At 37.5% G+C, this 16,767-nt stretch overlaps 1 pseudogene; it reads right to left on the reverse strand.

Moving 5' to 3' along the window:
• Positions 1–906: 906 nt before the first annotated feature.
• LOC119571139 lies at positions 907–16,669 on the reverse strand (annotated as a pseudogene).
• Positions 16,670–16,767: the final 98 nt, after the last annotated feature.

Genomic DNA, 16,767 nt, shown 5'->3' on the forward strand with positions numbered 1-16,767 from the left:
CACAGTATCCACAGGAATAACTTGTCCCAGACATCAAATCCAAAGATTGCGAATTTGTGAACATTAAAGTATTATCCTTTACATGATAAGCTATGATCAGCACAGCAAAGATGGCAAAGTCTTCCATGCACACATTTAAAGTCATTATATATATATTTTTTTACCTTGCAGTGTAAAACAAAAAATACTGCCTGACTCTTTTCCATGACCATTTGATGACTATATATTCATCAAAAAGGGAGGAGTCTAAAATATATGACTATATTTTGCTGATGCTTTCACAATATGAGAATCACATAACTCTTCCATCAGTACATACATGAACATGAAGTTTCTTGCACACAAGTAATGCTGATTATAACAGGCATTCACATTTACTACTGACCCTCATTCTAAACATTATTTCTCTAAATTTACCATATGCAGTCACAAAAAGGACGTCAATAAGAAGTCATTTTGTTACTACGCATTATTCTACTCTCAAAATAGTTCATGGTACCTGAAAACCAGAGAATAAGAGTTCACACGCTGCTAATATATTTCTAGTGATGAATTAATCCTAGCCTCTTTGTCTACTCATCGTTCACTTTCTTTGGCAAACTTTATTTCAACCCATTGCAATTATTCTTGAAAAACCTTTTCTCATTCTCTTGTTTAGTTTTCTTTTCCTTGTTGCAGCTAAAGTCCTTTATTACATGTAGTAGAAGTATTACTCCTCACTCCTCAAAGTTTTACAAATCTTCTAGCCTGTCTATTTAAGTGTAAATATGAAGACTAGCAGAAGACAAAGGTCTACACTGGGGAATCCTTTGTTACACTACTCTTGGACTCGCTTTTCTTCAGCTTCTCCTCTTCCTCCTTTTGCTCCTCCTTCAGGATCTTTCTTTGTCATCCTTTTCACTGTGGAAATACAACAGTGGCATAAATATCAGCAAAAAGTTGAGATTTCAAAACTGTGGTTTAAATTTCATGCAAACTGATTTTACATTAAATTTGAAATGGAAGAAATTATTAAAGCATCATTCCTAAAAAAATTACTGGATTTAAAATTAGGAGGTAAAAAATGTGATTTTTGAAATAAAAAACAAAACAAAAAAATAAATTACAAACCACCAAGAAATTTTGTTGTAAGTACCAACCTAAAATAGAAGCCATTCTAACTCTACCCCATTAGCATGCAAGCATTTAGATGATAGTTGGTTGTTTGTATGACCGTTGGCTGGAATCTGTGCTTAACAAGCTGCCAAGAGATCTTGCAGATGTCAATGACTGTGGACTGTATGTTGTCGAACTCTGGCTGTCTTGTTGGGAGGGATAATACGCAGCATCGAGATTATCCATGCTCTGACTATGGTTCTGCTGCTGAGGACGTTCACGAAAGAGTAGAGTTGTAACCGTTTTTAGAGGTTTCTTGTCCTCTTTATTTTCAGTGGAAGGTGGTGGGGCTGTGGTGGTACTGAGGGCCGATAGTGGTTGGACATTTGGTGGTGCTGAAGCATTAGGCTGAAGGTGTGGCCTGATGGTTGTCCTGGTAACCTGGGCATGGGTTTTGGTTGAACTTCTCTACCAGCAACAGGTCTCCTTGCTGAACTTGGTGACACTGGATCATCATAGGGTGCAATTTCAAATGCAGTTTTGGGTTTTGCATCATAATGAGGATTCTGAACTGGTTGATAGAGAGTACTTAGTGAACTCTGACTTGGAGATCTCCTAGGACTACTTATTGTCTCATATATACCAGACTGGCTAGAATTACTTGACAGCATTGGACTTCCTGTCCCATTTCTCAATGACATGTCGGAAGGTCTTGGTGCCTGATTCAGTGCCTCTCTGCTTGCTGACATGTTGTAAGGAGGTCTTGGTGCCTGATTCAGTGCCTCTCTGCTTGCTGACATGTTGTAGGGAGGTCTTGGAGCCTGATTTAGTGCCTCTCTGCTTGCTGACATGTTGTAGGGAGGTCTTGGAGCCTGATTTAGTGCCTCTCTGCTTGCTGACATGTTGTATGAAGTGCCTGGTCCTCCATAATAGGAGGGATGGTCTTCATAAAATGTATCTGTAGAGGATTCTTGTACATGATTAAGAAGTCTGTCATGACTTTGAGACTGTCCCCCTAAAGTCAGCCGTGTATCTGATTCCTTGCTGGCAATGGAGGTCTTGTTTAGGGGTTTCTGGAGAATGAATTGGAGGACGTGCATGTTGTGCCAGGAAAGGAACATCATAAATAGAGTCACTGGAAGTCTCATGATCAAGAATTGGAGTGCTACTGGAACTCTTCATTGAGCTACCTGTTCTGAAGACTGGATTCTCAAGTGCCATTGCCATACTGCATGGCCGACCACTTGGTCCATAGGCACTCTGGTTCTGGCTATTGTTTTTCATTATGGCTTTCACAATCTGAGGCTGTCTGGCACGGACATTTTGACTTCTCTCATATTCCCCACTTTGGCCCATGAATTGCATGTTAATTGGAACTGGATTATGTTGGCTGTATGTTTGTTGCCTTCGTTGTCTTTGATCTTGTGCATTAAGTGTCTTGACATCCACTTCATTCACTTGTACTTTGGATTTTCTGTTAGAGCCTCTTCTGAAAATTTGGCAAAAGTGGAATGAAGTTCAGCTGATGCTATCCTCTCTAATTCCTATATGGAGAATTACTTGAGAAATGGAAAGAAGAACCAAAGTAACTTTAGCATGAAAAGAAATTCAGTTTTTTGACTATATTGATACAGAAGATGTATTAAATGAAGTCTAAGAAAAAATACATAATTATGAGTTACTTACTTATTCACACACACAAAAAAAAGTTTGAATATAACATTCAAGGTCAAATATCATGTATCTAAACCTCTAAATCAAGTTTTTCACATGTGCAATGATGAAACTTGCACATTGATATTATATAATGGATATTAAAGATTTCTGCATCAGTTAATAAGACTATTGGCTACCTATACATTCTAAGTACACAAGCATTATTTCAATTTCAATCAAAGAAGCAAAATGACATCTACTCTATGCCAACATGAGCCTAATCTGAAATGCTTCCATATCCTGATAGAGAACTAATAACAGGGTTTACAGGATTATTGCAACAAAGATTCTGTAACATACAAAGAATCCAATGACAGCAATTGGTATAATACCAAGATACATATAATGTACAGTTACAGTCAAAAGTTCCTTCAACAACTAAGTTGAAATTAAATGAAGATAGGGCTCAGTTCTTGCAGAACATCTCTTTAAATTTCACTAGCACTGCAAACAAGATGTCTGTAACCATTCAAGGTAGTGAAAGGTCTTTATTTGTTCACAAAGTTTCTTAAACAGCAATAATACTAGTATCATTAAAAAAAAACAATAAGAAAGAAGACAGCATGGGATATTGCTAATGTTCTTATAGCTAGATGATAAGGAACTTCCAACTCGTACTCTACTTTTAATGTGTATACTTTTGCAGTTACAAGAATAAAATGCTTTCTAATTAATTTCTGTGGAATTAGCTACTGATGTTACATATCATCTATATGCAAAACCCAAACAGATTTACTCACTTGATTTTACTTGAACTGCCAAAGTTATGCTTCCATAAAATAGAAAGTTTAACACCACAATTTTCATTGATAAAGATAAAAGTGACATTATCAGAAGAAAATAAGTTGGGAGAAAGACACACTAGATTTCTATCATTTCAATAGACCCACATATAATATCTGAAGCAAATATGAATAAAACTGTAATTTTCACAATATAAAGTTTTTCACTAAATTACTATTTATATAGAATACAATAAAACCTTTTCCAATACAATTCACCACAAAGGAACCTGACAGGAAATACATTTAAATACATTAGTTCACACAGACTAGGTAGAAGGACATTTCACAAAATAAAAATTAATATACAACACATGAAAAACCCACACAAAACATGTATTATAGTATTAAGACATATCATAAGTATAAAACATATGCTTATTATTATAATCATCATCCAGCATGTGGTAATCATTATAGTCAAAGCTTACAAATTTCTTAGCACTTACACATACCACGGTCATCACCAAACAAATATAATGATGTTCATATTAACATCACAATAAATTAAGATTCTAAAAACTTTTAAATTCAAGCATCAATAGACAATTCACATTCACTGGCATGCAAGAATTGTTGTTAATAAGTAAAGCAAAATAAGTAACATGCAATGTGTTAGTATGCAAATTTTGATATATGGAATAGTGCACTTTGATATTTGAAGTAAAGGATTTGAAAATCTCAGATTATCTATTTTGGGGGATTTAGAAAGATACCAACTGCATATAGCACAATAAAATATTGCTGACAGTTCTAGAGAAACTGATTAAGACTGATAGGAGGTGAAGGGTGCAAGCCTGCAAGACAAGAAAAGTGATGAGAAACTTCATGCATGAAGAAAAAACAAATCTATAAAAAAAAATCTATCACACAGTTGAAAGGATAGGATTATTTTTCCTTTCTTTTAGTAATAATATTTCTTTATGGGGGAATGGTTACCCTTGGATCATGGGGGTTTGTTTCCGTAGGTTCGTTGTCTCCTTAACTTTCTCATCAGCTTCTTGTTGCTCTTGCTTTGCCTCTTCTTCCTTCTGTTGCTTCATTTGTCCGTTACCTTCATGTTTTTCCTCACTACATAGAAGAGGCAGGATGGGAGGAGAGAGAAAGTCCCCAGGTTAGCATAATGACAATGGACACAGACATGGACAAATTAGTTTTCCATGTCATGGTGTCTAGTAGTTTTAAAACCCTCTTGGACAATGCCAGACATGTGACCACTAAGAAACTACCGTAAGTATGACTGACTGCTAGAATTCATTTTGGATATGCTTACTGAATAAAAAAACACATCACTACGTTTTCATAATACGAGCCAACTGTTACCTATCATGTGTCAGTTGTCATTAGGGGAGTCTGTATAAGTATGTCCCTATACTCAATTAGCCTTTATCTTTACCTTTCAACATCTCTAAATCACTGGTGCAGATATACACACTGTCCATTGTAGTTTTGTTTCTTTTCATTTTATTTACACATGGGTGGCTTAACAGTATGCAGTCCCCAAGGAGTCATTTGTTTACATCATTCCATAATTTTTACTTATTCTGTTATTTCTTTAATTGCCATTACATCATTCCATAATTTTTACTTACTACTGTTTACTTTTTTATTTCCATTACTATCATTATTATTATCATCAGCAATATTATTATTAATAAAAGTAGTAACTTCTTAAAAAAACTAATACAAGCGAGTTCCAGTATGCCCGTAATTTACCTCCTTGGTGACTTAGGTGTTTGTGGAAATGTTAGTAAATTAAGAAAACAAAACTATGGAAAGTGCATGTATGTAAGCACTCCTAGCATCAACAGCTAACAGCACAATTATTCACAAAACACATTCAACACATGAACTTTTTCCCCTATTCAGTACACGTCGGTCTTTCCTTGCACTCACTTAACCATCCTGGTATGTTGTTTTCTGAGGACATGCAAAGAAAGCGTGTGTATGTGTGCAAATATATGAAAATGAGCTAATATACCCAATTCCTAAATTATCCTGGATTAGTACATATAGACACACATCTTAAATATACATTAGCTTCAGAAATTACCTTTCCATCTAGCTCATTTATGTTAAAATGTACACCGTCTGTCTGTCTGTATGTGTGTGAACTAAGATGAAAGTTTAATTCACTTTTCCCTAGTATCTTATAAACTGGAACACTGTTTTTTGGTTTTCCTATTAAATATATCCTTAATTACAGCAGAAGACATGAATACAATTAAAATCACATGTATTTTATGAGGAAGCAATCCAAAAGGTCAACAAAAATTGTACATGAATAAGCAGATGATAAAAACAACACTGACATTATAACAACTGACATTAAATTATGTAATGTTGCATGTTATATACTGTGTATGTTTGCAAGCTGGGGTTGTGTTGTGTGGGTGTGTCTGTGGTTGGTGTGTGTGTGTGTGTGTGTGTGTGTGTGTGTGTGTGTGTGTGTTGTTGTGTGTGTGTGTGTGTGTGTGTGTGTGTGTGTGTGTGTGTGTGTGTGTGTCTGTGTGTGTGTGCGCGCGCGCGCGCGTTAATATTACGTGTGTGTATGTTGATATTACGTGTTAGCCTCGTCTGCTCGCGCGACAGGGAAATGATGTAGCATTATATGCGACACTTACGAAAACAAGCAAAGCTAACTAAAACAACATTAAACTCCAATGCATAACTACTCTGATATCGAATATAAAATTTCTCTTCTGTAAAAAAATATAAAATACAGCCTGACAGACGAGGACATTAAATTATTCATCTTAATAAAAGGCCGTAACTTAAACTGTAGCCGCCTTTCACTGCTAGTAAACGCGATGTTGCAGAAGGGAAATTTACTAAGCATTCAAACTGTTTAATTTGTTAGAAATCATTGCATTCAAAATAAAATCGTCATTCGCAAACGGTTCCTTTTTAATACGATTTCTGCATTAACAACAGACATGCACATACAAATATCCGAAGAAATAAATTATATATATGTATAAACGGGAAAGGCGCACGATTCTTCTAGATGCAAAAAGAATTTAGCAAACATAAACTAATCTTACTTTTGGTTTCTCATTATATTTCACTTTTTTCTCGGGGGTTTTGGGACTTCCTTCTCAGGAACAGGTTTTCTCATCGATGGTTTTCCTTCCTCCCTCGATTCCTCATGGGGGTATCAGCACTAGCACAATGGAAGAAGGAAAGATATAACACCTACGATAGACAATACATTACAAGGCTATATTATTTCCCCAACGGATGCACGGATTAACCATACAGAATTACCCAAACTGTAAATTACTCTCATCGAAGAAAAAACAGGACAGGATTACCAGGTGACTTCTAAAGTGTCAAAAGGAAAATACCGTAAGTTAGAAATGTAGATAAATAGGCGCCTAATTCTACATTTAAAAAATCTACTCAGCTTATCATAGAAATGGGGGCCTGAAAAAAACGAACGTGAGGCTTTTAGGGTAACTAACTGGCATTCTTTCCGTCCTCGAGCATGGCTTCTTTGTCTTTATCCTTGACACCCCCGCTTACCCGGACAGCCGCAGTCAAAACCCGCATTATTGGTACAGTAAAAATGTCAAGTCAGCAAAGACAAAGATGACGAGTACAGCGATGACGACAAAGCCCGCGATGAGTCCCCCCTCCCGGACTGGCTGTTGATGCCTCGGCCTCATCGTTGCCTGAAGGTTTTCGAGTTTATCAACAACTGTTCACCGTCTCGACTCCGCCAGTACGTGAAACCCCGACGTTATAATTCGTCATTTTAATGAGAGTAATGTGTATTTCCCTGACAAGTAATGGGTTTCAAGAGGCGGTCGTCTTGTTTTCACTGCATACCCCAAGACATCAACATAACCAGCAACATCAATGCATACAAATATTATCGTTTGGTATATGTTCTGGATATACAGTTGCTATAAAAACTGCCTCGATGAAAAATCTATGCAATTGTAGCAAAAAGCAGGGCTTTCTGGAATATATCAAACGTATTAAATATACATGAAGCAGAGGCGGGGGCTTTTTATTGTTTGGCCCTTTTGTATAGAAAACCCAAACTATTTCCCCATCACCATATTAAGCTATATTTTTTCACCCTTACCATGTTGCATGTCATTGGACGAACAGTTTTTTTATGATAAAACTAGTGTGGTGTTTCTACGTGACTATCCTATTTTCACTACCACTGTGAAAGCGTGAAACGAGTGTTTATGTACCTTTAAAATTTGGGCTGTCTCTAAAAGTATTCCTTACAGGTAAATTATTAAATGTTAACAAATATGTGGGAGAGCCCTCCTGCCCGTTTGGTAAAAAGAGAGGGTAACAGAGCACTGAAACGAGAGAAAGAGAAAAAGAGAGAACGAGTAGTGAACATTAACAGCCCCCTACATAGTCGAGGTGCTCAAGGCTTAACAAGATGACGCTGTTGTAGGGAAATCCGTTTATCCTGCCCCACATTACACTACCCCTTTTTTCGCTGCACTGTTGGTTGGTAGGCAGAAGTACGGGTACGGTAGACAGTGGTACTGGCTGACATTGGCGAGAGTAGACAGGTGGCTGGAACCCTAGCTAGGCTTCCCTAGGGCCCAAGCCAGAAAACACCAACTACCGTAGGTCGAGGGATGGGCCGGTGTCACGTCAGGGGGAGAGGGACAGGGCAGGGATAGGACACTTTAGGTAGGATCGCAAAGGACAAGGATAGGACGGAGTGGAGAGGGACGGAAATACCTGAGAGTCTTGCAGGAAAGATAAAGATTGGTGGAACAGTTGAGATTAATCTTGATTGACAAAGTTTTCCAAAATCATCAGTCCCACAACAAAGTTTGGGTCACTCTGATTTCCTTAGGGAAAAATCCGTAGTGAGGAGAGAGAAAAAGGGTTTGGTCGGGAAAGGTTTAACGGGACTGGTACCTAGAGGTCGCGAGAGCAAGCTAATGATACCTGTTAATGATCAAGTTGCCCAAGCGGCGGCTGTGTGCAAGCCTTGCATATCCCATTACAATTGTGTTAACATTATATTATAAAGGCACAGTATGTAAAACTTAAGTTAGATCAAAATTATCGAAGCAAACTAGTCTAAAAATGAGACCATATCATATATATATATATATAAATATATGTATATATACACACGCACACACGTCATTAGAAATGGTCTAAAACTGTTTAGGTGATGATGGGACAATCCAAGTCCTGAAGTTAGGGAAATAATACCTGCACACTATCATTCATATACGTTTCTTTCAGGCTTATTTCTTACTACTCATCGAAGAGGTATAATTAGTTCGCTCTTTAACGCAAGAGCAGGTCGAGGGTGGCGGTCGGGAAGGAAAACTGGGACAAAACACAGTGACTATCAAGTATATAGTGAAAAGTATCAGGGTTGTGGATTAGGATAGCATGGCGGAGGCTTGGATGGGGTGGAGAGGTAGTGGTGGTGATGGTGGAGGCAAGGTTGGCGACACCATGGGTTAGTGAAGCGCGTATTATAACGGAGGTTGGAGATCTAGTACGAAAAAGTGGCGGGAAGAGGTGAGGGTCTGGTTAGGGGATCCGAAGTGCTGGAGTGTTCGGTAGCAGCATTCAAGGCACAGAGGTGAGGTTGGGAAAAGGATTAGGGCGAGGCAGAGCGATTGGTGTACACAAACAGTGACAATGTCGGGGGTGGAGGGGTCACTAGCATTTGTTAGGCTTTGAAAAATCAGCATTTGTGTGTGTATGAAGACCAAAAGACTATGCGCTAAGGAATGTGTAACCAGTATGCTACTACTAGAAGTAAAAAGTAGAGACTGATTTTAGCTTTTCTTCGGCTAAACTATTGGAGCGACTGAGGTATGGTCAGAAGGGTTTCTCTCTAATGGGGTATACAGCATACAGCATTCTAAAGGTAAATAGTTTCACTCTTTATAAAGCCACACACAGAATGTTTCACAACGAGCCTTGATGATCCTGGACCAATTTCAACATATGATTTGTAAAAAGCAAATTTTTACAAGTCGATAATCATTAAGGCTTGCTCTAAACGTCCTTGAAGTGATAAATGAAAGGCTCATCTTATGAATATCTTGTATTTCCAAACAATTTGTACAATTTCTTAATTACACTCAGCATTAAAGTGATAAGTTGGCAACTGGTAACTAGCAGAGGGCAGGTCAATGTTTTGCCCATGCCAAGTGGTGACCAGCGCGGATGAACAGGTCAGGGAATGAACCCCTGCACACGAAATAACTAGGACAGAGCGAGCCGAGGTGGTCTAGATGGTGGGGGTGGGGGCTCGTGGGTGGGGGGAACTACAGCTCTCATAGGGAGAACTAAGAGCGATCTCTTCGAAATGTAAAAACATACATCCACTATACTTCACACCCAGTCCCAAAAGTATCCATTTTTTGTGAGTCAATCTGGATACGGGTTGGGTGTGTTGGAAAGGAGGTTACTGTGGTTGCAATGTAGATTAACAGACCTAAGGCAGTCAGAGCTATTGTTTTCTACCCAAAAAAATCATGCCGGCAAAAATAAGGATTTTCTCTAAGGGAAAAATACTAATAGGGCTACGACTAAAAAAAGGACACTGATTGCATCTACCATGAAAACAACGGTATTTTTTCACACTGAGAGTGGTGGCAGTAGCTCCTCTTCATATGAGGGATTTTCTAGACTTTCAAAAAGCGACAATTAACAACCACAAGTGTCTTAAATGTTATCAGTTTTAACACGAGCGAGGTATGTTCATGTTAGGTCACTGGTGATAATACAACAATTCTAAGGAACATTTATCTTGGTTGTCGAGGAAGTGTTCACTTGTTCACTCTCTAACTGACGCCTACTGCCACACGAAACAGTCCCTAAGAGCTGTAGTTTCCCCAGCCAGAGCCGCACCTTTGGAACATTGGTCTACTAAGGGCTTACGACGGGAATTAGCCAGCCTATATGGATACTGACAACGTACAAGAAATAAAAAACGGATTTCCCTACTATTAGTAAACATATAAAACGTTCACAACGTAAAAAATAAATAACACAAAAAATGCTAAAGGTTTATAGACAGACTAAACTAAATAGAGGAATGTAATAAGGACCATAAACCAATAAAATAAAACACTTAGATCTTTTAATCAACATTCATGACATAAAAAAAAAAACACTGGGTCAAGGTGAGAGGACAACTGGTGGAGCAGACGGTGCAGCAACACGCCAGTGCCGTACTCATGCAGACACACACACGTCGCCCTCGGTCCAACCAACGCCTCTTGCTACATGCCATCACTGGTCACATTCCTTACCCTGGTGGCAGCTTCGGCCACCAAGCTTCACTCACTATATATACATTTTGCATATGTATATGTATATATATACATAAAGAGTTAAAAATACAAACTGTGATGGATACAGCAAGAGTCAGCAGTGACGAGGGTTAAGCTACATAACAATAATAATAATAAACAATTTTGCGTGCTATCGAGGTGCAAATCACACCACTGTGCTCAAGTGAGAGTGGCGCCGGGGTGTGGCCCGTTTGGTTAGTGGATTACAACAGTTTTAGGGTACCGGTGCCATTCGTGTGTAGAATGGGCACCGTGCACGAAAACTGTTGCATCTGAAACGGGAACATTAACAGGATAAAGTACACTTCCGTTCGTTGAGGAATGCACAAAGTGACATCCAGTTCTGTGAAGTGAGAGACATGCACTTGAGGATTACCTTAAAGCCATGTGATTTATCAAATAAAACAAAAAATGGATAACTATAGCATTAAATATTCACCATCCTCTCATTCTGACGAAAACTCAAACATCGACTTTATGAAGAAAAAACAAAAGGATCATTGTAGTCATCTTGTGCAATTTTTTTTCACTGGGAATTTGTTGACAAGGCCAAAATGGTGATCACCATGGACATCAAACAGCGTGAATGAAACAAATTCCAAAACCTCGGTGGGGATTTCCCAGAATGGACAAGAGTCCATGTCGCCTCTGTTTTCTGCAAAATCCTCTCCTGGCTTTGGGATTCCTCAGTCACGAGCGAGGGAGAACATATAACCGGACTTCGTTTCTAAATTTGGCAAAGGTCATCTTTTTAATCTTCATAAAAGAGAAGCCACTTTCGCAAAATGAAATAATAAATACAAAAATAAAAAAAAATCGAAAATTGTTTCTCTCAGCTGGATAGAAACAATAAAAATAATATCTAATAAAAAATTAAGAAAACTTTTAAATGAAACTTCGAAACGCATGAAGAAACGAAGTGATAACATGTTCGACATGATTAAAAAAGTCAACACTTTTTTGATGATGCCACCATTAAATATAAAACCTCCCCACCGGCGCCACTACTCCAAGAGGACACTAACAAAAACAGAGAAAAGTAGGATTTCTGGCGAGGGGGACTGAGGCTGGACATTCCTACCTCGACTCCTCAGCGTAGATAGTAGTATGGTAGTGGTATAGTAGCAGTAGTAGAAGTAGTAATGAGGGTTTGGTAAATATTAAGTAGAAGAGACAAAACGAGAGAGAGAGAGAGGTGGGGGGGAGAGAAAAAAACAGAATGATTGAGCTTTTTTAGCAACACAACAATGCCTGCAGAAAGAGTAGCCCTTTATTTTTTTTTCTTTTCACGCCGCCCTCCCACCACACATATAACTTCGGAAAACTTGGAAGTTCCTAACTGCTTATCACTAACAATGAGCTGATCTTTATATTACAGTGACACAGGCTAGGGTAAAAGGTTAGCATAGTGACCATCACTAAAACATTTTCAGAAATATTATCTTCCAGTTTATAATATCATTATCACCTTAAACCATCTCGAGACCTAAGGCTGTATCAAATACTTATCAAATACATACTTATATAAGCATGTTTAAAAGAGTTTTGTTAAGGCTTGCGATTACTAATGATCACACGGGATGGAAACTCTGCGGGATAGCAAGCCTTAGCATCAACCTTGCAACTTTCATAGTAAAATCACTATAGAACAACGCATGTACAAATTTAAAATTACTTATCCACTCATCAGTTCTCACATACAGAGCAATTAGTTTATTACACTAAGTTGTAAAAAAAAAAAAAAATCTTCCAGTTAAACCCATGGCAATCACCAATCAAGAGGATTGAAAATACCAGCCTAACAAAGTCTCAGCACAGAGAGAGAGAGGAGTAGAGAGGAGAGAGAGAGGAGAGAGAGGAGAGAGAGAGAGAGAAGAGAGAGAGGACGAGAAGGGAGAGAGATTGAGAGTGAGGGGGGGGGGGGGAGAAAACTTTTAACACACAAATGGCAGTGCAGGTTTGCCACGGCATACACACCACCACGAAAAACCCCACACCAAGAGCTTTTCCAAAAGACTGTTCACTGACAAGTTAAAACAGGTTGCAATGCCTGCCGCTGAAAAAAGAATATATTTACTTGTGGGTATATTAAATTTTTTATGATCAACTTCTTATTGGCACTCTGATACCAAAACACCAAGACTTGATATCACTATGCACGTGAAAAAAATTTGCAAAAATACTGCAAAAAATTTGGCATTCTTGGAACGAACTTATCCTGCTGGAGGCCAATAGCCCACGTCTGAAACCCCACCCATTGGCACCTGGTCTCACCTACTGCATGTCACATGACACACGTCTCATTGATACTAATCTTAAAGCTACTCTAACAAGGTCAACTTTTGTTAAATATTCTGCACCATTCACTGGCTCAAGAATTCACTAGTTTATTGGTCGTGTACTTAAATCACTTCTATTTAAAATACTAGAAAAAATGTAGTGTTCTACATTGTGAAAAAATAAACTAAACAGTTTCTTTCCAAAAAATATTTTGTAAAAAAAAATCTACATATCCAACATGATGATCTAAACAAAACTAAGCACTCTGCAATATTCATAAATCTTGCATATGAGGAAAAAAGTGTATTGACAACAATACAACACTCCTATCTCCAAACTCAACACTCAACTTGGGAGAAAAAGAGAAAAATGGATAGAAAGTACCTTTTCCTCTTGTCATCAGCCTTTCCCCTTAAAAGAGAGATAAAAATGATGACAATGTTCTGATCACTGACTACACTCAAAACACACCACCACAAGTGTCTTTGGATCATTACCTCAAGCAGAAGCACAAAGTCAAATCGTGTGAATGGCTCTAGTTTGTTTCACGGCTTTACCTATTACGTCCTATGTCAATCTGGCACTTTCCTCTTGTGAGATGATGCTTCATTTCGAATGCAAATGTCACTGAAATGTTATCCTATGTACTGCCTCTGATCTTCCCTTTTCTTCGGTATCACTACAAGTCAGTAAATCGCCAATATTGTGAAGCTTATTCTGCTGTGTGAGATTATGAGGAACTGATTATCTTTTAGTGTATTTTTTTTTTTTTTTTCCCTTTCAATTTACGGTGAACAGTATTCAACTACTATCTATTGTTATTTGTGCCAAGAAAAAATCATAAATACAAAATTGAAAAAATAAAACAAAACAAATTCTTATCCCAGTAGCAAGTGAACTTTTGAATCAGTTCACACTATCAGTATCAAATTTAAACACTGTCAATATTCATGGAAGGACCTATTTCCATCTCCTTACAGTAAGTAAGGACACACCAAGAAATATTGCAAACTGGCAGATCCAGCCATCAGAAAATCTTTTAACAGTCCTATTATTATCTGACCCTAATTCAACTGCCTACACATATATATAGAGAGAAAGATGGATAGATAGATATATTCTTTTCTTTATCACTTATTTTGGTCCTGTTATAAAAAAAATTTATTCTGATTCCTAGTTGAGTATAATTGGTAAGTATGCATGATGTAGGCCTAATGCGTAGTGGCGGCCGTGAGGGCAGAGAGAAGGCAGCAGCAGACAGTAAGCAGAAAGGTACCGTGGGCGGTGGGCAACTGATGGAGGGGGCACGCTACTGTACTGCACTGGCGACCCCGACCCGCTACCTGGCGGCGCCGATGGATCTGTAATACAACACAACAACCCACACTCAGCAACACACAAAAAAGGACCCACACAGAAGACATGGTTGTGGCATTAATGAGCAAAATAAATAGAAAAGGGCTGTTGGGCCTGGCTGTATGATCAGGGATTCACTTTGAATCACACATGCTTCTGGCCAATAATAACAGTAACCACAAAATAAAAATGATGTGAAGAGGAAATAAAATGACAGACACCCACACATCCATCATACACACTCTACATTACATCTACATGATTTATATACTGCAAATTATGCAATGCCGAATCAATATTTTAAAGATCAAAATACAAATATGCGCATATATCAAAAACATGCAAAAGTGGTGATCATTTACTTTTTTCCACAATTATCTTACATTAAAAATGAAAAGTGGATTTAACTGTGAGAGGCAAATTACATGTGCTGCCAGAGTCAATTTACTGATTTTAAGCATGCGCTGATCAAATGAAATGTACAGCTTAATAGAGATTTTTAAAACAAACTGCAGGTAGAATCAGAAATGAAATCATAAACTAAATCAGAAGCACACATATCAACATACATTAACAGTCCACCTACATAAAACACTTAAAAATACCAGTAAACAAATTTCAAACTGATGCAATATATATGGCATTCAAAGGACATTCAATGAAAAGAATTGTTAAAAAAAATCTACACCTTAGAATGCAAATTTCTGAATATACTGCTATATTGAAAAAAGAAAAAAGAAAAAAAATCAACCTTTAATTATTCTTAGTTATTTCATTACCTCTATTAGCAATACATTTTGAAGTTACTTGAAACGAATGAAACAACTATGATTTACATCTGATGGTTTGGTTACAAAGATAAAAATTAACTATATTTCATACAAGTCACCATGTATATAGTCTGAAGGATAAGGAGGACTTCTGTGAACTATTTATCTACAGTTACCCTAAAATATATTTTTTTTTTTCAGAAAAAAAATCCAATAATAAGCAATATCATACACTAAAAATGCATGTGATGATTTATCATGCAAGTAATTACTGCTGAAAGATAAGATGCCTAGAAATGACATCCACTATATACACAATTTACAAATAAATGAATGCAAGGTAATGAATCTAAAAATGAAAGGAGAAAGAAAAACGGTAAGAGAGTGAGAGGGTGAGAAAGAGAGAAGTGCTGGTTGAAGATGGAGAAAATGAAATGTAAGATAGATATACCACAGGTAATTTGGTGTGGAATGACATTTCAATGAATAATTAAGCCTAAATAATCTCACTGCTCATTATAATCACTGAAAAAATAATAAAGAATTATTTGGGGAAATCTGAAAGAATCATATTACGGACTCAATGCCCATATCAGATCCAAAATGAAACAACTAAAAAAATGTGTTTTTTAAAGTTGTTTAAAGAAGAAAACAAAAATTTACCCATACATGTAAACTACTTGCATTACTTTTCTTAAAACTCAATGTCATAATCTGCTTGTCTGCATTTTACATACCATGCGCAGTCTTGATGACTGCCTCGGCCGGGTAGAAAATCCAATAGCATTATGCGCTCGCAGTTCAATCTTGTAAAAAGTGCTGCTTCGAAGACCCGTAATCGTGTAGACTGTAGCTGGGTATTCTACTTCCTCGGCATTTTTGGTGCCAATGCTCTCCCACTGACCTGATGCATTTTGCACCTGGACAAAGATAATCCATAGCCAAGCATTTTAGTCACAGGAATGTCCAAGACAATATTTTTTCGTGTATCGAAATTCTACTACCTCCCAATAAAGTGAATTTTACTATTTTGTGAGATGCTTGTACCGATATGTTAGCATAAATAATGAAAATAAATGCTGTCATAATAACCTGATTAAATACTTTCATAATATCTTAAGATTCACAGCAACCATTCAGATTTATTAACTGCAGAGGAGGACGACTCACCTGATAATACATGATTTGGAACAAATCAATAGGTTCACCATTATCCAGAGGTGGTTGCCATCGAAGAGTGAACTTGTTGGGGTATGGGGATGGCTGTCACAACCCTCTTCAACATCAAAGATTAGAGGCTCTTCGGGAACTGAGATGTGTGGCATTTGTTTCTTCCTGTGAGCAGATATCATTAAGTCTATTGGCAAAAAATTCCAAGACACTTAGTTATTACAAACAGATGTAGAGGAGTGTTTAGTTGCTGAAATATGTCAAGCCCTACCTTTGTGAATGAAC

This window comes from Penaeus monodon, unplaced genomic scaffold, assembly GCF_015228065.2.
Source record: "Penaeus monodon isolate SGIC_2016 unplaced genomic scaffold, NSTDA_Pmon_1 PmonScaffold_5269, whole genome shotgun sequence".
Classification (NCBI taxonomy): domain Eukaryota; kingdom Metazoa; phylum Arthropoda; class Malacostraca; order Decapoda; family Penaeidae; genus Penaeus; species Penaeus monodon.